The following is a 24,054-nucleotide window of genomic DNA, read 5'->3' as shown; positions in this document are numbered from 1 at the left end:
GAGCCTGGAGCCTGCTTCTGATTCTGTGTGTCCCTCTCTCTCTACCCCTCCCCCACTCATGCTCTGTCTCTGTCTCAGAAATAAATAAACATTAAAAAATAAAATAAAATAAAATAAAATAAAATAAAATAAAATAAAATAAAATAAAATAAAAAAATGCGTTGAATTTCTGATGAAAAAGAGATGTTGTAAATGTAAATCATTTTCATTTCCCCCCTCACAGATCCTACTCATCTTCCAATATGTAACTCAGATACTATCAACTTATTTTCTGAAATATTTCTGAAATAGTATAAGTATGAATAAAGGGGGATTTTAAACTGAGGACAATATTATATGAAATTTTTATTTTTAAACTGTGACTAAAATAGACAATTTTCTAAGGAATGTAATTGATCCAAATATAAAATTAGGATTGCTGTCGAAAACTATTTTCAAAAAGGCTTGGGGCCTGCATGATTTAAAGATTGTGTGTGTGTTGTTTTTTTTTTTTTTCCAATGCTTAAACCTGAGAAAAATGGAAAGCTACCTAATTTCATTTTATGACATTAACATATTCATGGATTCCAAGTCTGACAAAAATAGCTACCCTTGTCTTAGTCAATTCAGGCTGCTATAACAAAAATACCATGAAGCAGGTGGCTTAAACAACATTTATTTCTTAGAGTTCTGGAGGCTGGGAAGTCCAGGAACAAGGCACAGACAGATCTGATGTCCAGCAAGAGCACTTTTCCTGATTGGCTCTTTTCTCTTTGTATCCTTACGTGATGGAAGGCAAAATCTCTCTCATGTCTCTACTCATAAGGACACTAATCTCACTCATGTTGTCTCCACCATCATAAGGTAATTACCTTGTAAAGGCCCCACCTCCTAATATCAGCATCATACAGCTGGATTTCAACATAAATGAATTTTGAGAAACATAAAACAGTCAGTCCATAACACATCTCCAAAAAATTAGAGCCAAATCTCACATATACATACAGATGATAAAATATTAGCACCTCAAATCCATCAACACATTACAAGAGTATTACACTGTGAACAAATAGAGTAAATATGAAATTTTAAAAAATGTTTCAATATTAGAATAATTATTAAGTCAAAATGTTAAAAATGTGATTCAATAGATTATTAAACATAAACATATTCCTTTTTTGAGAGAATATATAAATATATATAAACATATAAACATATTCCTTTTTTGAGAAAGAGAAAGAGAGGGAGTGGGAGCAGGGAAGAGGGGCAAAGGGAGAGAGAGAGAGAGAGATAGAGAGAGAGAGAGAGAGAGAGAGAGAGAGAGAGAGAGAGAGAATCTTAAGCAGGTTCCATGCCCAGTGTAGAGCTGGATGCAGGGCTTGATCCCATGATCATGAGATCATGACCTGAGCCAAAATCAAGAGTAAGATATTTGACTGAGCCACCCAGGCAACCCCCCTTGTTTTTTTTTTTTGAGAGAGGTTATTAAACATTTCTTAATTAAATTTTCTATTTATTCTTTTAATAAGTTAATGCATCTTAAAGTTTCATGCTTAATGAAAAATCAGAGTGATCAAATATAGCTAACCATATTATTTTCCCCCAGTGATCCCAGGGTACATGTTTTCCAGCTGTTAATGCATTCCAATAAAAGTCAGAACAAATATAAAGATGTTTACAACTAACACTGCTCTGGTTGCTCTATTTGATAAAATAACACAGGAGGAAAAAATTATAGGTAAGTTCTGTCAGTTGTTTTACATAGTTGGAGTTTATAGTGTTCCTAATAATGGTTATGACTATTTTTCCATAGTCATTTTTTATACATAAGTTCAATTTTTATTTTTTAATTTTTTTAAGTTTATGTATTTATTTTGAAAGATGGGGGAGGGGCAGAGAGAGGAAGAGAGAGAATCCTAAGCAGGTTTTGCACCATCAGTGCAGAGCCCAATGCAGGGCTTAATTTCATGAACCATGAGACTATGACCTGAGACCATGTCAGACCTTTAACCGACTGAGCCACACAGGGACCTCTATACTTAAATTCAATTTTTAGATGTTAAAATTGCTATAGTGGCTTACTAGTTATTCATTTTTCTAGTGTATCATTTTCTACCAATTTATGTTCAATGTTTGAGAGTTCTTTTGTTTTAAATGGGTTTCTTATAGAGCACCTGAGTGGCTCAGTTGAGCATCTGACTTCTGATTTCAGCTCAGGTCATGATCTCACAGTTCATGAGTTGGAGCCCCACATTAGGCTCTGCACTATTAGTGCAGAGCCTGCTTCAGATTCTCTGTCTCCCTTTCTTTCTGCCCCTCCTTCACTCTCTCTCTCTCTCTCTCTCAGAAATAAATAAACATTAAAAAAAGAAATGGGTTTCTTATAAAGGTATAATGTTTAATCATATTTAATCCAATATTTGGGTCTTTTTCATTTATTCAATAATTCTAACTCATTTATATTTATTGTATCACTCTTGTATTAGTGCTTATTTTTGCAAGCGTTTGCTTCATATATATTTTTTTAATTTACTATGTTTTATTTTTTTTGTTTATCCTTGCCTACATTCCATCATACAGATAAATTTTCTTTTGCTGGTCTTATAGTCTTTACACATATTCACTCATTTTTCAACAAATATTTGCTGACATATGCTGATGACTGTTTTAGGAAAAATTTAAAGAAATAAATTCAGAAATGTACAGTATTTCAGGACTAACTGTAGCTATAGGAAGAAATAAAGCAAGAAAAGGTGATTATGGCATGTTGAGGGGAAGAGATATTATTATTTTAATAGGGTGATCAGCCTTCCCAAGAATGTGACATTTGACCAGAAATCTGAAGAAAAGGAGGGAGTAAGGCACTGAGATATTTGAGGGAAAAGGAAATATGAGAGATGACAAGAAGCCAATATGGCTGGAGTGTTGTGCAAGAGGAAATTGCAATAGATAAAGTAAGAGACTAAATCCTCCTGAATTAATTCTTCATACTGAAGTACACCCTTCAAGAGTTCTGTCTAGCAGAACCTATGTTTGGCAAGATTTAGAACTAAATGCCTCATAACATCTTCTCAATGTACTTCCCGTCTCAATCATGACAGAAAAAAAATTTACAGTTAAAACTAAGTAGTAGCTTATCTCAACTACACTACATATCTCTCACTTTCTGCCTCAAGGTTTCTTTGACATCACAGTGTGAAATGCATTCATATACTCACTGGCATATCTGCATGTGCAGCCTAAAGGTGACAGAGACTTAACACTCCAGTGGCTAATCACTTTTTATTAAGAGAGAAAAGTCCTTCAACCAACCCTAAGTGAGCAATTCCAAAGTGCAATCTGCACAGATTTTCTGAGGGTCCTGCTGAGATCCAGCCCACTTGCCCACGGTCTTGACCAATACTAGAATGTACCCTTGTATTTGCTTTCCCTGTATTCCCATTTCTCTCTCACCAATCTCCTCCTCTCCCCTGGGTCATTACCCCAAATAAACTACCTGCATGCAGCTCTGCTTTCCTGGGGTAGACCAGACCGATACTTCTGGACATCTTATATGACTGAAAGTGTCTTTATTTTCTTTCACATTTAAATAACTAGCTTTGTAGAAAATTGCAATCTTTTTTCTTTAAAACTCTGAAGAACATTCTCCATTATTTTCTTGTATCCAGTGTTACTAATGAGAAATGAGTTGTCAAACTGATTCTTGATTCATTTGACTTTTTTTGTCTTTGTTACCCTTAAATTTAACCTTAATGGAGCTAGGAGTGAGTTTACTAACTAATCCTCCCTGGCACTTTGATCCCTCTCAATCTGAAGTTTCGTGTCTCTCTGTACTTCTCAGAAATACTTGCCCATTATTTACTCAGATTTTTTTATACATGTGATTTTTTTTCTTCTTTCCTTCTGAGGCTCCTACTAAATATATTCTGACTCTTCTACATCCATTCACCATATTTTAACTTCTGTCTCAACCTTTTTCTCTGTGTCTTTCTGACTCTTTCCTGAAGAATTTCTCAAAATTGTTTTCAAGCTCATTTAATTTTTTTATGTATATTCTGCTTAACATAGCCACTGAGTTCTTTATTTGAAAAAACATATTTTGCAAATTTATTCCTCTTTTATGCAGTCAGATAACCAATTTTCCTTAATATATTGGGACAGTGTTTGATGCATTATTTTTAGAAGTCTCTGTTAGTTGCAAAAACTACGAATCCATTCAAAGTGTCTCAAGAAAATAATTTTGTCTTCCCAGATCTTGTATGGATCGCATGGTCTCATTCATCTAGCATATTTGATTTTCCCTGCACACCAGATATTTATTAATTGATCATGTACTATGTGTCAGTATCTCTATACATTACTAGGTTAGGGCAATGTATACGATTAAGTTCCTGCTTTCATTCTTCTACTTGTTCATTGTGTCAGGACCCTCATAATTTCTCTTGATACCTCATTCATTCATCTGATTTCAGCTGATACTTCTCCATATATTTTTATTACAAAGAACTATTTTACATTAATTTTAATTAACTAATAATAGTTTATTACAGAAGAACTATGATCTATGGAATCATACTCAGTCATAGTATAGAAATCAGTAACTCTTGGATCTGATACATGCCATAACTAGTAAAGCACAGATAGAATCAGTCAGCCTGCCTACTTAAAGACTGCAGATAATAGAAACAGATGTTTATAGGTGAAATAGGTCCCTATGGAAGAGGTTAAATTCAGGAAGGTAACATAAACATGAATAGTTCCTTTACATTATAATATATTCTACTTTTAAGATTCCCCAAAGATTAAGGACAGACCTAAGTATACTATATCCCTTAACAATTCTTTAGGGATTCATAACCCATAACTTCATTATCATCTACCTTGAGTTCATATAGTTGCTTCAATCTAGAGGAAGATCACCTCATAAAGGCATCATTTTCATTATCTCAGGAAGAGTGATCTGGTCTTGGTAACAGAGAAGAGTAATGTGCTTAGATGTGTTTCTATGAATCACAGCTGCAGAGTTCTTTATTCAAGAAAAAATGATCAGAAGTTGCTTTTGCAGTGCTCCTGGGTAGCTCAGTTGGTTAAGCATCCGACTCTTGATTTTGGCTTAGGTCATGATCTCATAGTTCATGAGTTCGAGCCCTGTGGTGGTCTTTGTGCTGACATTGTGGAACCTGCTTAGGATTCTCTCTCTCTCTCTCTCTCTCTCTCTCTCTCTCTCTCTCTGCCCCTCTTCCTGCTCTCTCTGTCTCTCAAAATAAATAAAGAAGCTACTTTTCCACTATATTTTATATCATGGTGATATGAAGAATCAAGATACCAGTAACAATTTATGTCCATTTGATCAAGGAAGCTATAAAAGCAAACACTGATGAACAAATTTCAGAAGATAAGGTTTCATATGAAGAGAGAAATGATTTACTTCCTGACTTAACAACACAAAATGTCCTCCCCTACATTTCCCCAACCACACTACCATTATCAGACAAAACCCTTCACCAACTTTAAAATCCACATCAAAGAGTGATATGAACAAAAATATAGGCAATACAGCACCACATTTCAAGCTGTTGCTTGATTGGTTACATGATTTTATTAGATTTTTTTAAAAATATTTTTTATGTTCACAAGTGGTCTTCATGATTTCATTCATTTTTATACTAGGTTAAATCAAGAGGGAAACAAGGATTGACCTAAAAGGTAGAAGACAAAATTTCAAAGTATGCATTAATTCAATAAATGTTTTTAAGCACTAACTTTTTATTAGAAAAGTTATCTGAGATTTAGAACTCAACTTAGATGCTACAGAGACAAATAAGCTAGTCTTTCCTCAAATCTTTGAGGTATTTCTTCATTTGTCAGCTGCATCATGGTTCCCCCACCTAAAAGATCTAGTCAATTCAATTTTCTTACACAAATATTAAGTTAATCCTTTAAGGAAATAGCACAAGTAAGTTTTAGGAAATTTTTATGACCATTTGTTAAGTTTTTCACAGCCAATGCCAATATACCAGGTAGAATATATTTGGGTAGATACACAAAAACTTGTGCATTGCATTCTTATGAGTTAGTTAGCTTTGCATTTAAGATGCAAAAGATCACTGAGATACCTGTATTTCCCTCTGACTTTTTTAAGGCACCACAACACAATAGCTACAACACTAACTAATTATCATCACTATAATTATAAACATCATTTTGATTCCAACATGTTATTATTGTGGGGTTAGAAATCCGGGGCAGGCATCCAATTTAGGGGCAATGGTAGAGACAGAAGTGATACAGTGCAGATAGAGATGAAAAGAAGGAAGAAAACAATAGCAAGGACAATGTAGGACATAAATGGAGAAAAGAGAATGATGACCACAGTATCTAAACTCAAGCAAAATGACTAAGGGAGTAACAGAATAAGACCAGTACCCAACAGACCTGGAACAAAGCAATGACCCAGCAACCAAAACTGGAACACTGCAGGAGAGTTAAAGAGTAGCACATGTGATTCCATGCTGAGCCATAAGATGTTGATATAAAAATTTGCTTGAGGCTAGGATTGGTTTTAGGAACACAGGAGCAAATTTAAATATTCCTGGCCTTGAAGAGAAGAGAGGCACAGAACGTGGGAAATTAGTTTGCTCTGGCATTTGTAAATTTAAAGATATACACCACTGGAACTGTATGGATACTACTCAGAATACTTGGGTTTCAGGGGCACCTGGTGGCTCAGTTGGTTGAGCACCCAACTTCAGCTCAGGTCATGATCTCCCAGTTCATGAGTTCAAGACCCGCATCAGGCTCTGACCTGACAGCTTAGAAGGTTAGAGCCTGGAGCCTGCTTTGGATTCTGGGTCTCCTTCTCTCTCTGCCCCTCCCTGCTCATACTCTGGCTCTCTCTCTCTAAAAAGTAAACAAACATTAAAAAAGCTAAAAAAAAAAAAAAATACCTGGGTTTCCTATATCAATGCATTTTAAATTCCTTTAAATGGAAGCTAAACAAATAAAAGAACGAATTCAACAGTCCACTGAAGGTATTCCACAACTGAGGGGTTTTGAGTTCAGCAAAAGTATATTATATCATACATTCTCAGTGGGAGCAATATCTCCCTCAAGGAAGTAAAACTTAGTTCTTTGGGGCTGAAAAAAATCTTAGTCTTTTTACATGTAAAGCACAGATATACACAAAGTACATAAGAACATAGATATAAAGCATAACCGATGCTAACTTTATTGGGTGGTGCTACAGACTAAACGTTTATGTCCTCCCAAAATTCATATGAAGTTCCCAATCCCTATAGGGAATATTTGAAGGTGGGGCCATTAAGAGGTAATTAGATCATTTGGGTGAAGTCCTTGTGAATGGGATTAGCACTCTTACTGAAAGAGACCCTAGAGAGCCCCCTTGCCCTTCTACAATGTGAGATTACAGTGATCTATGAACCAGGAAGTAGACCCTCACCAGGCACCAAATCTGTGGTGACTTGACCTTAGAATTCTCAGCCTCCAAAACTGTAAGAAATAAATTTCTGTTGTTTATAAGCCACCCAATCTCTGGTGTTCTGATATAGAAGCCTTTGAGGACTAATAGAGGTGGAGATAGTGAAGAAAAATAATGTCTTACCAAAGCTTCTTATGAGGATGATAAATAAAAATAGTTTGAGATACTGACATACGAATTCCCAGATTTATATACACATGGATAAATTAAATAAGATCATATAATACATTATCACAGAACAATATACATTCAATTGGTAGCTTCAAAAAGAAATTTTGGCCAAAAGCAGATCAAAGATCCTCCCTGCCTCTAACACTCAGGTTATTCTTGGAAGCAGCAGTGAATCGAGGCTCCAAAAATAATAGAAAAAAGGATCTATTAACACAAATGACCAATAAACACATCTAAAAATTCTCATCTTCATCAATAAGAAAATAACAGATATAAATTTATATCAGCAATGCTTTTTATTTATTTATTTATTATGAGAAAAAGCACACGTGCACAAGTGGGGGGGCAGCAGAGACAGAAGGAGAGAGAATCCCAAGCAGGCTCTGTACTGTCATCATGGAGCCTGATTCAGGGCTCAAACTCACGAACAATGAGATCATGACCTGAGCCAAAATCAAGAGTTAGCTGCTTAACTGACTGAGCCACCCAGATGTCCCAACAGTGCTCTTTTTAATAAGAAGGGAGTTGGTAAAAAGCCATCACAAAATCTCAGCATAGTTTTCTTCTTTATCATTTTCCTATTTTCCAAGATTTCCAAAAACAACATATGCTATTTCAATAACCACAAAACAGTAAGTTATTAAATAAATGTAATACATATGTACCATATAAGAACAGTAAATAAAATATCCCATCCTCTTATTTATTATTCAAAGGCATCCATTGATCAATTTTAATACTTCCTTCTTACCATTTTTCTATTCTTAATTATAATTTAAAAAATATTTTTGGGCTTGCACTAGAAGCTCAATATTATATCTTTTTTTCTAATTTAATATAATATGGATATCTTGCTGATACTTTCCTTCCAGAGTAGGTATTGTAAGTATTTAGATTGAACCAAATGAAATAGCCATTATGTAGGTCAAAATGGTCAAATATCAGCAATTTCATATGGCTCAAATGGATAGTTATACCCTAAAGCATAGTGGTAATAAGTGACAAGTAAAAAAGCAATAGCTTTTTTTAATGCCAATATATATTTCCTTTTTAAATGTTTACTTAGATAAATATCACATAAGATGTTTAAAATATGAAAATGTTTAAAACAAATAGATGCTTAAGTTGTATGGTTAAATAAAATACCAAGTTGTTCAGTCCATTCACATCCAGAGAATTGTTGCTTTAGAGGAAACCGTGAAATAGCAGTCACACCAGAGTTGATGGGCTTTGTTCTGTGACCATCACCACCTGGTTCAGTGCCAAAATTGAAGTTCAAATGTGGGTCAGGAATATGGCAAAGATCCATGCTATACTAAGGATGCAACTTTGGTATCCCTATACTAAGGATAACATTGCTATGACTCAGTGATTGGGTTCAACTACAAACCGTCTGCACTCTGTAAATAAACTGAATTCCACTAATAGGCAGAGCTAACCAAAAACATAGTACTTGGTAGTTTATCTCCTCAGTATCATTTGAGGGGTGGCAAAAAGGCTCAGTACTCAAAATAGCTTTCCCACAGTTGCCTGAATTTGCCATTATTGTTGACTCATTTCTTTTTGTTAAGGTTTGTACTCATAATCTGTGGCGCTCTTAAATTGAGTATCACTGAGGGTAACACATTAAGATACAAGCCAAGTGTTACCCCTTTTCTTTAAAACAGGCAAACAAGAACATGACTCATCAGGAAAAAAATAGGCACAAAAGTTCATCTAGGGGAGATAGACCACTGATGATAAATTTGTTTCCTTCACAAGTTTACCTATGACCACTTGGCTTAGATTTCATCCAACGATAAATCATTCAATATTAACTTTCAAAAATCCAGCAACATCCACATAATAATTGGGCTATGTCCCAGAGAATTCTTTGAATGGAACTCATGGTGTATTTTATAGAAATCTTGAATTACTCCTAACTGTGGTTAATACTGGAAAACCTTGAGGCAGGTACTTTAAAAAAAATTTTTTTAATGTTTATTTTATTTCTGAGAGAGAGAGAGATTGAGAGAGAGAGAGAGCAGAGGAGGTGCAGAATCTGAAGCAGACTCCAGGCTCTGAGCTATCAGCACAGAGCCTGACATGGGGCTCAAACTCTAAACCATGAGATCATGAGCTGACCCAAAGTCAGAAGCTCAACCAACTGAGCCAAGCGCCCTGAGGCAAATACTTTGGAAGGTACTTGCCCAGCTCAAAGCTTTCCCTATTTTAGAATTACCCCTATACATACAGCTGGAATCTAGCAGTTGTTTGCCCTTCAGAGCCTGCATACCACTTCACAGCCACTTGAACCAATGGTAGGTCATCAACAGGCCTATAATTAGAATCGTCTAGGAATATGAAAATGGGACTGAATGGGGCTTGTTAGTTTCTTACAGATAGGAGAATTAATGTAAACTCAGGAAATGTGTCATGACCATGATTCACCATGCTCTGGAAGAAATAAAGACAGTCAACAAAGAGAGGCATACAGAGAGAAATAGGGATGAGAAGCATTGTGGTCTCCATGAATGATTAAGACAGAGGCTCCTTTGGTGGATTTTCAGCTCGTGATTTTAGTATTTCATCAATGGCGCTTGACTGTATTCTGAGATTGTGGGTCCCATGGGCATCTCTGATCCTTTACAATATATTTCCCTGTAATTATTAAGCTAAGTTGAAGTTGTGGCTAATAAGTGAAGCTACAACACCACCACCAGCAAAACAATACTAGCAAACATTCTGGAGTACCTGAAATGCCATGTGGTGTTTTAAATCTTATACAATTTTCCATTTTTATCTTCACAATGATCTTATGTGAGAGGCCAGAATCATCTCCAAGCTCATATCTGGCAGAAACAGAGTATGAAACCAAGCAGCTGACAATGGCTACCTAGTATTTAAATACAGAATGTATGCAGAGTACCATAAAGTATGGTGTTGACCATCTGCATGAGACTCACCAGGAGTCACTGAAAAGAAAAGAAAAAAGAAAAGAAAAGAAAAGAAAAGAAAAGAAAAGAAAAGAAAAGAAAAGAAAAGAAAAGAAAAGAAAAGAAAAGAAAAGAAAAGAAAAAAAAGAAAAGAAAAAAGAAGGGGCGCCTGGGTGGCACAGTCGGCTAAGCGTTGGACTTCAGCCAGGTCACGATCTCACGGTCCGTGGGTTCGAGCCCCACGTCAGGCTCTGGGCTGATGGTTCAGAGCCTGGAGCCTGTTTACGATTCTGTGTCTCCCTCTCTCTCTGCCCCTCCCCCGTTCATGCTCTGTCTCTCTCTGTCCCCAAAATAAATAAACGTTGAAAAAAAAAATTAAAAAAAAAAGAAAAGAAAAGAAAAGAAAAGAAAAGAAAAGAAAAGAAAAGAAAAGAAAAAAATCAGCACCTAGGTCTAGATATGACCACAGAATCACAATTTCTAGAATAGAAATTCTCCAGTTACTCCAGGTAATTCTCATGCACACTTTGAGAACCACTACTCAATGATCTAAGCAGAAGATTTGGGTTGAGGACTGCTGCTGGGGTTGTGGTGTCAATATCAACATGTGGGGGCTGGGGGTGGGGGTAAGGGTGTGGTCTAAGGAAGGGCAACAATGCAAAGAGGGAGAAGGATTTCACTTCCACTGCTGTCTCCAGCATCCCTCAGCACCATTTGTCCTATCATTATAGAGCCTAATCTTGGGGGATTCAAAATATGAAAGGAGTGGGTCTGTGGATGGAAGGATTTTAGACTGGCCTGGTTGGCTATATAGATTTGGTTTTATAGATTTCTAATCCCAATCAGAATCAAAAAATTCAACTTTGAGAAATCCTAATCAAGCAAATAATGGACTTTGGGATGATGATTTCCTAAATCATAACATTCTATTCTGCATGTGGACATTATGCACATTTTTTTTCTTGATTAGAAATATATAATTGTATTTTTCTTCTTTTCCACCACCACAGGGATTTTCTGACAGGCTATCATTTGTGCTGATGAAACTGTTCCATTCCTAAAGAGTGGGAAGTCTACCTTGTCATATTTTATTGGTTCTTCTGGTCATTAAATCTGACAGACTACAAATCTCCTGTTTACCATTAAACAGACTATGAATGACAAGATAGTATTAAGCATTTCTGGTACACAGATTATAGTAGGGCAATCAATAGCACCATCATTCTAGGAAATTATTGCTGTAACTGAAGGGGGTGCGATGACCATCAAAAGAATTGTATGTTCTCTTTATAGTGCACTTAGCAAAACAAAACAAAACAAAACAAACAAACAACCTAAAAATAAAAATTAGGACAGTTCACAGTTGCAAACATTTTGACTAATAATGATCATAAGGGAGGGCAGGAAAGAAATGATTGGGATTGAGACAGAGTATGTGACCTTTCTTTTGGATAGTATTTTCTCAACAGTATAAGGTGTGGGAAATAAGAGAGACTATTATCTAAATGTAATAGCACTACCCAACCTAATGGCCAAATGCATAAATCACCCATTAATTTTTTAAAAAATGTGTGTGTTGCAGTGTTTCTCTATTAATGAGTTGATTATATTTTTAGAAATCATGGAAAATATGTAGACGCTGATGTCACTGTACCTTGGCTTTGCTAAGGATGCCTATTGTGAACAAAGTTGTTTCCTCCTTTGGCTCTGGGCACTAGACTGCTGCTCCCTCCTTCCCCACCCACCTACTCACTCCCTCCACTGCACCCAAACACTCTAGATCATAAGGAAAATATGTTTCTAAAGATTTAAATATGCTGTTTCCATTGCTGACTAAATTAAGTATGTAATTTCAAAGCCTTCTGTGTTTTTCCTACATGACTCCTCTTATGAATGTAATGAAAAACTTATTTATGTCATTAATTTCCTATTTGTGTTCTCCATTTAACATAAACCCCATGAGGATGAGAAACTTGTGTTTTTTGTTTTTGTTGTTGTTGTTGTTGTTGTTTTGTTTTTCCCACCTCAGCACCTATAAGCCCCATGAAGAATGCCAGGCATTTGGGAATTGCTTTTTTTTAATTTTTTTTTAGTGTTTATTTTATTTATTTTAAAAAAAAAATTTTTTTTCAACGTTTATTTATTTTGGGGACAGAGAGAGACAGAGCATGAACGGGGGAGGGGCAGAGAGAGAGGGAGACACAGAATCGGAAACAGGCTCCAGGCTCTGAGCCATCAGCCCAGAGCCTGACGCGGGGCTCGAACTCCCGGACGGAGAGATCATGACCTGGCTGAAGTCGGACGCTTAACCGACTGCGCCACCCAGGCGCCCCTAGTGTTTATTTTTGAGAGAGAGAGACAGAGAGAGTGCGAGTAGGGAAGGGGCAGAGAGAGAGGGAGACACAGAATCCGAAGCAGGCTGCAGGCTCTGAGCTGTCAGCAAAGAGCCTGATGTGGGGCTCAAACTCAACAAACCGTGAGATCATGACCTGAGCCAATGTTGGATGCTTAACAAACTGAGCCACCTAGGCACTCTTTTTTTTTAATTTTTTTTATGGAATTGTTAAATATGTAAGTGTAAGTGTGTGTGTGTGTGTGTGTGTGTGTGTGTATTTTAATGTTGAATGCTTATATCCCATTTAACCTTCTACCCATTGTCACTGGATGCTTCTTGATTGAAAGAATGTATGGTAACCTGTTATTAGTTCACTAAAGTTAAAAGATCTAGGGGAACAAGAGGACTTTTACTTTCTCTCCATTACACAAACATACACAGATTTGACCGCACCCCCAAAAAAGTACACATTAAGCTTGTTAGGACACAGTGATCTAACTCTTCAGATTTCATCATCTACATCTCACCCAAGCAATCCCAAAATCTTTGTGTGTTTTTTGCTTGTTTCTTTCTTTGTTTTAAATTGCTCTATTCTTTTGACTAGGCTATATCTCTTTCCTTAATGCCAATATCCCAATTTTTCCAACATAGCTTGTAGGCCTCTGTCCCCCTACAGAATCGCAGTACCTCAAGGATGGAGACTTTACCAGGAGTAACAGAGAACACTTACACTGCTAGGGCCATTATTGAAAAGTTACAGCACAGTGTATGGAATGGAGATTGCACTTCCAATTCTAACTGGTATTCCCAATACTGATACTGTATCCTGTTGTCAGTGGCCCCACTGTTTAGCAAAATTGTCCTTTCCATTTATCTTCCTCAGAACATCTGACTTCTGCTAAGCCAAGTGTAGCTCCGTTAAGTCATCATATTCGGCACACAGGGTACATATACCCTGAGATGTTCTTTAGTTGAGGGAAAACTTGTGAATCAAAGGGCTCAACACTTGGTTTAAATTAAATGACAATTCAGACATTTCAGTGGAATTACACCATGGAAGAGGAAGACAGTCAGAAACGATAACTCTTCCTTTGGTAACAATGTAAAGTTTCTAATCATTCTACCCAGCATATACTAAAAAGTCTATCAAGTCTATCAAAAAACAAACAAACAAACAAACAAACAAACAAACAAACAAACAAACTAAAAAGTCTACCAAGAACATAATGAAGTTAGTGAGTCCATGGGCATTTGTCCTTAACTTGTGGTATGGAATCTACTAGGAAAAAAATTAAAAAGTAATTTTATCATTTTCTTTCAAAAATACCAAAATCATTATCCTCTAGTAACTTAGAAAAGAAGAATAAGGGAGAAAGATAAAAATGAAAACCATTCTGGAAAAGGTAAGGTATAAGGGATAGAGAAGTGAGATACAATGAGGAAAACTACTGAATAAGAAACATATCACATTGTATGACTGACAGAAAACACAGAGAAACAGAAAGTATAATCCAAATTTTATGAGAAAAATAAATCTCCACAAAACCTTGGCATAAGATTAAAGTCATGAAACATTTTAATTAAAAACTCTGCAAACACAGACTAGAGGCATATTTACCTTGAAGATCCAAGGACAAGTAGTAACTGATTTCTCTGCTTCATGGGGTTTTCAAGCCAGAAAGTGATGATTCCAGGATTTCCAAAACCTTGCAATAAATATAAGAGAGAGAGAAGATAAAATCTTAACTTTCTTCTCTGATGGAAGTTTACGGATTCTCATTGTCCACAGATGGAAGCATACCTTGTCTTCTCGGGACTGCCACAGAATATACTACACAGGCATGCACACACACACACCCATATACAAAATCCATAGTAATAAATTTATTGTCTAATTGATTCTACTCACAGAGATATTTTTAGTTAAGGGCAAGTAAAAATCTCTTCTTCTACTGTGCCCCAGAGCATTTGAGATATAGAAGGTAATTAGAATGTACTTATTAGATAGAATTATATAACCAAATTTAAATCAAATAAATTCTGTTCTCTATGATTTCACATAATTCCTTCAGAATTTCAAAACTCTGAGGTCAGCCATTTTCCAGCAACCGACCTCCAACTTAGTTGCCCTAGAAACATATCAGTCTATACTCCTCCCTTCAGAACACAAAAATCAAGACAATATCTAGGGTTAAATATCCAGATTCCATTTTGGTAGTCAAGATTGTTTCAATTTTGGATAATCCATGCCCATGGACTTGAGTTCTAAGCAAACCCATAAACATCTGTGAGCCGATATTACCTTATATTTCACATTTGGACAATAAGGCTTTTATTTTGTACCCATAATTTGCAGAGAGCCCAATAATGTACTTTTAATATTGTTTACCTTGGTTAATATTAATAAACACCTTGAAACATTTATATATTTATCTTTTGTTTTCTGATAAAGACACTGGAACTTGGTATTTTCAAGCTAGGCAGTCTGCCAGTAACATCTCCAGTAACTATGCTTTCTTCTTTCTTATTTAGCAGAATACTGACTTTGTTGGTTTTGGCAAAGTTTCTACCTAAAAAACATTTCTCAGACTCCTGTGCTGTTATGGGTAGCCATGTAGTGATATTTCTGGAGAAAAAGATGTAAGTGAATTTATTGGGAAAAATTTCTAGAAAAGCATTGTAAATAGGAAATGGACATTTATATGATACCACATGTATCCATTTTGCTCTCGGCACATTTCCCCTCTTCCTCCCTGCAGATCTATAAGCCCAAGCTTCAGCAGCCATCTTGAGCATAGAAAATCAAAAAAAATCAACACTGTCATCCCTGAGACATTAGGCTGCCTACATCTGAATTTCTTGCTTTGAGGGAGTAACATAACAGCTATGTTGCTTAAGCTACTTTTCCTAAAATTATTAGTTACATGCAGCTGAACCCTGTCCTTAACTTTTACATCCAGTGAGAAGCCAAAGGTCCCATAGCTATAAAGTAGTAAAACTTCTTCTGATTCCACAAGAAGGAGTGTAAGAAAAGAAATCCTCAGTGGTAAATCAGCTAGCCACAGTAATATTAAGGGCTTACCTGCAGGGCTAGAATTAACTCTTAGACTCAACTGTGTCTGGAGATGCCAAAATAGGTTCTTGACTGTATCCTTCATTGTTCGTACTTATGCATTTGTCAAGTATTATTTAAAAGTTTACCATCAACAGATAATGTGTGGTCCAGAGGCCAAGGATTGAAGATGTGACTGCTACCAAGAAGCTTATAGTCTAATTGGGTGGCTATGGCACAAATAAATAATTAAGGGAAGAATCACTGTCATTGTGATAAATGCTACAAAAGTAATGTGTTATTATGACAGCATGTTAATAGGGGAGTCTATTCCTGTCTGCAGGGTAAGAAAGGCTTTGGAATGTTAAAAAGTAAACTGAGGCACATTAAAAGTTTTCAAGAGTTTATTTGAGCAAACATCAATTCCATCTGGGCAGTACCAAGCTGAAAGTGTTCAGAAACGCTCTGCCAGCAGGAGCTAGGTGAAAGGTTTTTACAGAGATGTGGAAACTAAGCAAAGGCATCATTTGGTTGGTTACAGCTTAGACGGCTGACTTATTTGGGAAAGCCTATTTTGCTGTTTCTAACTGGTCTTTCTTTGGTTTAGATTTCTTAACCTTGAGTTATGTGAAGAAATTTACTCTGGCTTAGGTTTTGGTTTACTTACTTAGATGTCAAGGCATTAGAGCCACCTTAGTCAAATGGCCTTCTTATTTAATTGCTTTAACAGTGAGAGAATGTAACATTTGTGATGACCTCTGAAAGATAAGTGGGAATTAGCCAGGCAACTGAGAGGAGTGAGGATTCAGGCATAAGAAACAGTATGTGTAAAGGTTCTGATGTTTAACGAGGGTTGGGAGAAGCAGTTCACAATTAAACTGGAAAGGTAGGCTTAACAGGTAGGTCCTTTTAGGCTGTTCTGAGATTTTATATTTTATCACAGAAGTGTTGGAAATCATGGAAGACTTGCAAACAGAAGAAGCACATAACCAAATGGATTTGAGGATTAAAAACAAAACTACTATAACTGATAGATTTTTTTTGTTGTTATGTTTTGGAGGAAGGCAAGAAGAAGCAGAACTATTAAGATATTATTGCAGTAGTTCAGGTGAAAGATGCTGGTGAGTTAAATTCAGTGGTAAGAGAGGAGTTGGAAAGAAGTAGGCAGACTTGATAAGTATTTAGGAGGTAACTCCCCCTGTATGTAATGGCTGATTGGATGAATGAAGAGGAGTAAGAATGAAGATAAGTGACTTCCTTCCTTCTGGTCTGAATAACTGAATGGATCCTGTCATAAAACACCAAGGTAGAGAATGTAGGAGAAGAAAAGAATTCTAAGAGAAAAACATTACTCCAGTTTGTTGAGTTTGAGGTATGTCTACCACATTCAAATGAAGATACGCAGTAGGCAGTTGAGTATAAAGGACACGCAGCTCAAGAGACTTCTAATTGTACATGTGGCCCACATATAAGGAATAACTTTATATATATTTATTGCCATACTCTTACCTCTTTTCTTTCTAGATTAGTAGCTCTTTGTACTACCAGTAAGTAGTTTTACTACTAATGAGAATTAGGTGGATCACTGTATCTTTATCCATCCTACTTGCCCTGCTTAATTTTCTCTCTCAACAATCCCAAATGTATTAGTCAACAAGCTAACTTTCTCAAAAAGCAACTTCATCCCTGAGCATTGCACCTGCCTCCCATAAACTATTAAAATAATAGAGGAATAACACCAATGATTCACCAAGCATGTAAATGTCCCAGGCACTGTGGCCTTCTTGGTATATGTGATTTCTAATCATCTCAACAACTCTATAAGGAAGTATTTCACCACAATTTTGCAAATGAGATTCAGATGCCACACTGATCACGGTATTCCTATGGTGACTGGGAGGCTTGCCTTCAATCCTGAGTCTCTCAGACTCCCACACTGTCCCTCAGTGTTCTCATTGAGGAGCTGATAAAAAATGTTTTGTGGTAGTGATGGAAACAAGTACCAGCTCTTCCTAAATTAGCCCTAAATACTACATGCAAATATTCCAGGAGTGTTTGAGAGAGTGTTGAGCTCTTTCCTGAGGAGAGCTATATTTAGAGATGAGACATGGGTGATGTTCAGAATATAGCTGCAGAAGCAGATTTTATATCTACTCCCTCTGTTTACTTTTATAATGGAGATGAACAATAGAGGCTTAAATTGCATTACTTTATAAATTAATATGTCAAAATATACCTCAAAAGTCCATTTCTTTTAATAAAGATCTCAGGGGGATGTCAATTTAGAGTAGTTGTGATGAATGCAAATTTAATTTCTATAGAAACAACAGAATGCTCTGTCCATAGTAGTTATCACCAGGTCCCCATTCAATACTCACTGCTTTCAAGAATATGGCACATTAATGAGACAGATAGGTAAGGTCGGAGAACCACCCTTTAGATTTCATCCTGACCCTACTTTATCTCAATCATTTCACCTTTTGTTTTTGCAGTATTACTCTACTGATTTTGCTCATTTTTCACAAGTGATAAGGTTCAAGATGGATGTAATCTTTTCCTAGTAGATTCTTTCTTCAGGCAGAGTACAAATTAATGGTGTAAATTATATATTTTAAAAGCATTCTAAATAGTGTGGAGTAGAAATGGAAATACCTTCATCTGCCTTGAACATACTCATTTTTATTTTCAAATATGTTTCTTAAAAATTATTTTATTTGGTAAAAGGTTAAAATAGGTTTCAAAATGATATTTTGAATATATTTCTTATATTTATTTTAAAAGAAAATTTCTTTAAAAATAAAATATTCTAGTTTTACCAGTATACAAATAATAAATTCAAAAAATATATAAAGGCATAAGATTTACTATACTTATTTCCAGGCTCTTTCATCTCATGACTATGATAAAATATACACAGTTTGTGTTTTGATAGCCTAGTTTGATAGGCAACTTTGAGCAATTTTTTTGCTTGTGAAAAGTACCAAATCATATTATGAATTAGCGTTGGAGACTTTTATCAGTTTAACCAGCTTCCTGGAAAATTTACAATATATGAAATTGAAATTAGACAAAAAACTTGATCAGTGCAAAGCAGTGGTTCTAAGAGATCCCCTGAAAGTGTTGCAAACCTTAAGACCACTGTCCTTCCAAGAGGCTACCCCAAATGCCTCCAGAATCATGGCTTTTCCTTCCTTTCTACCTCAAGTGAGTATCTTTTATTCACAGACTCTTCTCTGGACCAATCCAGAGAAGGTGACTCTGGGAAATGCAGTTCTATGAGGGTGGAGTATGATGCCAAACAGCAGACCATCTAGCATATTTTCTTATCAAGAAGTTAAAAAGGCTCAAGACCTCTAATGTTTCCTGATTTAATGATACTCATTAAAACAACATTATTACTACTTCTGCCTACTGGTACTCTAGGTGCTCTAAAGCTCCAAAAGAAGGGAACCTTACTTTTATTTTTAGATTTTACTAAAAGCATTGATTAGGTGAAGATTACATACAGTCCAGTCCTTGAGCTTTTTTTGTGTTTTGTTTTTTGGGGTTTTTTTTTCTACCTACATTTACTCCCTAGGTGTCACACTGCAGATTTGTGGCTTAAATTATCATCTATATACTGAAAACTCCCAAATATGTATTTCCAGCCTGAACTTCTCCCCTTCTACCATTAAAACATTCCCAGAATCCAATTGACCCTCACTTTCATGCCTCCCACCTTAATCCAAGCTAAACATAAATTGCCTGCTTATTAATTAAAGCTTTAGCCTTTAGTCTCCTACTCCTAACAAAGCAGAGTATATAAGTGATTCTTTTATTACTTATATATGATATATATAATCATGTGATATATGATATGTATGTGTGATACATATGATATATATGATACATGTGTTATATGATATAAGTGACGTATCATGTTATATGATATAAGTGACGTATTATCCTTTGCCCAAAACCCTTTTGTGGCTTCCCCTTTCACTCAAAGTGAAAACCCAATTCAGTGCAATGTCCTACAAGGTCCTTGGATACCTGGCAATCATTATCTCCCTGACTTTGTTTCCTATTACTCTTCCCTGACACTTAATTCACTCCAGCCCCACTGGCTTATTGTTTCTCTACTGCACCAAGCATCCTCCTACATCAGGGATTTTGAACTGGCTTTTCCTTCTACTTTGAGTTCTTCACTCAGGATTCTGATCAAATGCTACCTTCATAATGAAGCTTCCTTTACCCCTGTATAAAAAATAATATCTTAAAAAATAAAATAATAATTTACCCAACCACTCCATCCCCTCCCTTTAAATGCTTAAATTATTCCTTGACAAATGTCTGTATATGCATATAAATATATATAATATATTTACTTGCTTTTGTCTCTTACCTCCACTAGATTTCAAAAGCTCCTTGAGGTTGAGAACTTTGTTTTATTCAATGCTATATCCATAGAGCAAATAATAGAGCCCAGCATTTCATACACACTCGATAAGCAATTGGTGAATGAGTAAATGAATAAAATCTGAGTAGTGCAGAGAAATGATAGGCAAGTGTGACCAGCAAGCCAGCATTTGAGTTTAACAGTAATAAGTGTATTAGGCTATCCAAGAAAGATGTCTACTGCATAGTGAAACTCATTTATCTAAACTGAATATCAACAGTTCTTATTCAATTTGGTATATATAGTCAGTAGTTTCTATTTTATTTGGCTCTACATTAATATAATATGCTGTCAGCCTGTGGACTAGCCCTTCTTCATAAAATAGCACAATAACTCCAGGCTGTATAGAAAAGTGAGAGCATTGTGCCATTTCTTTGACTTTCAAAATAAGCATTATTAAAACAAAAAAATTACTTCTTTTGTGATATCTGGAGAACTTACTCTGAATTAATATTTAACTGGCTCTTTAGCCACATGTCTGTATTTTCTACTGACCATTTCTACGTGAGTTTCTTCCTCTCTTCTTCCTCCTCAACTTTGTGCATTGTCTCTCCTCTGTCTGAATGCTCTTCCACATTGATTTACTGATAAAGTATTTTCTCTGCTTCTGAGATTCATGTTTAGTGCCAGTTACCTGCCTTTCCCTGGTTCTCACATGGGTAGATCAAGTTGCTCCTTATGCTCTTATTGAACCGTGAACACAGTTCTTGAAGGCAGTAACTGTAAATGTTATATAAATATCACGAGCCTTTCACACAGCCTTGCCTAGAGTAGGTATTTATTATATATTAGGTACTAAATTAAATATTTTCTGAATGCATATAAGGAAAACAACTAGCATTCAAAAATGAATAGCCATTCCTGAAGTCCAACATTTAGCATTGAAATCAGACTGTCTTATAGTCCACAAAGCTGTGCACCGAGAGAAAAAAAAATTATTTTTTTATAACGTCACATACCTTGAACTTCAAGGGTCAGGAAATATTTAATTTTGTAACCTGAAAACATGATTTAGAGAAATTAAACTAGCAAATTCCTCACACAGGTAATATGCTTTATTCTTATCCAATAAATATATTTATAATAGATTTTAATGTGTATAGATTTCCCCTCTGTGAAAACCAATGGACTTAATAAAGTCACTAATTTATGTACACACGCAGCTTTTTTTTAACATGAGATTTTGATTCCTACAGCTAGAAAAATGGTGAAATAACTCTCATTCCTAACTCTATCCACCCCTTGAAACCCTACTCAATCTGCAATCGCATTGGCAGGTGAACTTGATTTCTCTGCCAAGTTGAGTCACTTGAAATGGGAACATTACTTTATTAGAACCTATTTGAGTCAAGTTAATCTGAAGAAAATACAAGAAAGAAAGAAAAAAAGTTGCCACGCCATATGAATATGCAGAAAAGCATAACTTAAAAATGAATAGTTTAAGGAACAAAGTCTCTAAATAATGAAAAAATTTGGCTGGACCTCAACCTTACTAATTTTAGAAATTAAAATATACTGCTAAAATGACTGCTTCTCTAACACCTATATGAAATCCAAGGAGCTAGAAAGCTAAATAAGAGTTTGGTGGTTTTAAATATATGTCCAAAACTTCTTTGATACTCCTTCCCTTGAGAATTGGAGCTTAGTTCCCTTCTCTTTTTGTGTGGGATAAGCTTAGTGATTCACTTCCAGCAAAAGGAATTGTAGAAGGATACGGATCACTTCCAAGAGTAGGTTTTATAAAAAGATTTCAGCTTCTATCTTGTGTTATATTCAACCTCTGTCTCCTCATCTCTCTCTTTCTGTGTGTGTGTGTGTCTGTCTGTCTCTCCCTCTGTTTCTGTCTCTGTTTTTCTCTATCTCTTTGTCTCTATCTCTCTCCCTGTGCATGTCTCTATGTCTGCCTGTTGTCTGTCTCTCTCTCTGTCTCACTCTGTCTCTCTCATCAACCACTCTCAGGGAAACCAGCTATAGCAGATAAGGCGGTTCTGGGAAGGTGGAAGCTAGCTCTCATGTCCTAAGGACACTCAAACAGCCCAATGGAGAAGTTCACATGGCAAAGGACTGAGGCCTTCAGCCATTAGCCATGCCATGGGGTCACTTTGAAAAAGATTTCATCAACTCCAGTCAAGATTTCAGATCTTGAAATCTCAGCCCCAGCTGATGTCTTGATACAACTTCAACTAAAACCCTGTATTAGTTTTCTCTTCCTATGTATCAAATTACCACACACTAAGTGACTTATAACAATAATGTTCATTATCTCACAGTGTCCTTGGATGCAGCCAAGCTAGATCCAAGCCATGGATCCAGGCCCAGGCACAGCTTAAGAGGGTCTTCTGCTAAGGGTTCCACAAAAATGAGTCAAGGCTAAGATGAATTTCTTTCTAGAGTTCAGGATACTCTTCCAAGTTTCTGGTTGGCAGAATTAGTTTCCTTGCAGCTGTAGAATTCATGGTGACATGCCTTTTCAAGGCCAGAAAAAAAAATCCTCTCTGACCTCTAGATCCTCTTTTAAAGGGTTCAAATCTAGGATAATCTCCATCTGAGGAACTTAAAGTCAACCAATTAGTCAAACAAACTTTAATTACCTCTACAAATTCCCTTCACTTTTGCCATATTCTGTTGATTCAAAGAGGACTGTATACAAATGTCGATACCAGGGGACAGAAATCATGCGGGCCATCTTGGAATTCTGCCGACCACAGAACCTACATCAGAACCACTCAATCTGTTTCCAATTTCCTGACTCATGTGAGATAAGAAATGTCTGTTGCATTAAGTTGCTAAGTACTCAAGGAAAGGAGTAGCACTTTTACAGATATTTTGTTACACAGCAGTTGATAACTAATACAATGAGGTTATATTTGCATGAATTATACTCAGGAAAGAGGTATTCAATAGCATCCCTCTTCTCTTCTTGGTTTGGAAATCCCAGTTCTGATGAAAGTAGATGTTGAAAGAGTACTATATTTAAGTAAGGTTATAACATTTGGGTTTCATATGAAGACCTTTCAGAAAAAAATAGCACAGAGAACTAGAAATTACAGAATATAATCCTCATACTCAAAATTAATTTAAGAAATTGATATAGAATTGGCACCAATTCTTACATCAGAGCTGTCCCCCATTTTTGTTTGTTTTGGTTTTGGTTTTTGGTGTTTTGTTTTGTTTTGTTTTGTTTTGTTTTGTTTGAGACAGAGCGGGAGAGAGCATGCACAGAGGGAAATGGAGAATCCTAAGCAGGACTCTATCCCAAGACGGTGAGATCACAACCTAAGCTGAAATCAAAAGTCGGATGCATAATAGACTGAGCCACCTGGCCACCCCAAGAGCTGTTCCTTTAAAAAGCTTTAATATAGTACATTATGATGTCAAAGTAGAATAGAAATTTAGAACAGAATCATCATATAGCCAAATCAAAATCAACAAATATTTCTTTCTAACACATCAGTAATTAAAATTTTTCATATTGAAAATTGTGAAATATTTTTTTCATTGAAAATTAATGCCCATTACATGAAATTCTGCTCTGTAACCAATGAGGTTAAAACAAGTTTCCATACAGATGCTTTATGCAACCTTTCCTTAATACTCAGTACTAATGGCAATTAAAAGTAGTGGCACTGATATGTGTTTAAGTAAAAAGATTACTTCATTACCCAT

The 24,054-nt window shown here is 35.9% G+C and overlaps 2 long non-coding RNA genes across 4 annotated transcripts in view; one reads left to right on the top strand and one right to left on the bottom strand.

Moving 5' to 3' along the window:
* The window catches only part of LOC109501709, a 123,550-nt gene that overhangs the window by 5,449 nt on the left and 94,047 nt on the right, over nucleotides 1–24,054 (bottom strand). The window contains exons 4-5 of one of the 2 annotated variants that reach the window (XR_006600937.1): nucleotides 14,517–14,604; nucleotides 8,044–8,899 (exon numbers count right to left, since the gene is read on the bottom strand). This is a non-coding gene — a long non-coding RNA (uncharacterized LOC109501709). Of the gene's footprint in view, nucleotides 1–8,043; nucleotides 8,900–14,516; nucleotides 14,605–24,054 lie in introns of those variants that run through there. The other variant, XR_002159943.2, reaches the window with a different exon arrangement.
* The window catches only part of LOC123386675, a 136,764-nt gene that overhangs the window by 92,308 nt on the left and 20,402 nt on the right, over nucleotides 1–24,054 (top strand). The gene's annotated exons all lie outside the window — the stretch shown is intronic.

The sequence above is a fragment of the Felis catus genome, chromosome B4 (genome assembly GCF_018350175.1).
Source record: "Felis catus isolate Fca126 chromosome B4, F.catus_Fca126_mat1.0, whole genome shotgun sequence".
Lineage (NCBI taxonomy): Eukaryota > Metazoa > Chordata > Mammalia > Carnivora > Felidae > Felis > Felis catus.
Note: the sequence above shows the minus strand (reverse complement) of the source record. Positions and strands in the feature narration are given on the sequence as shown.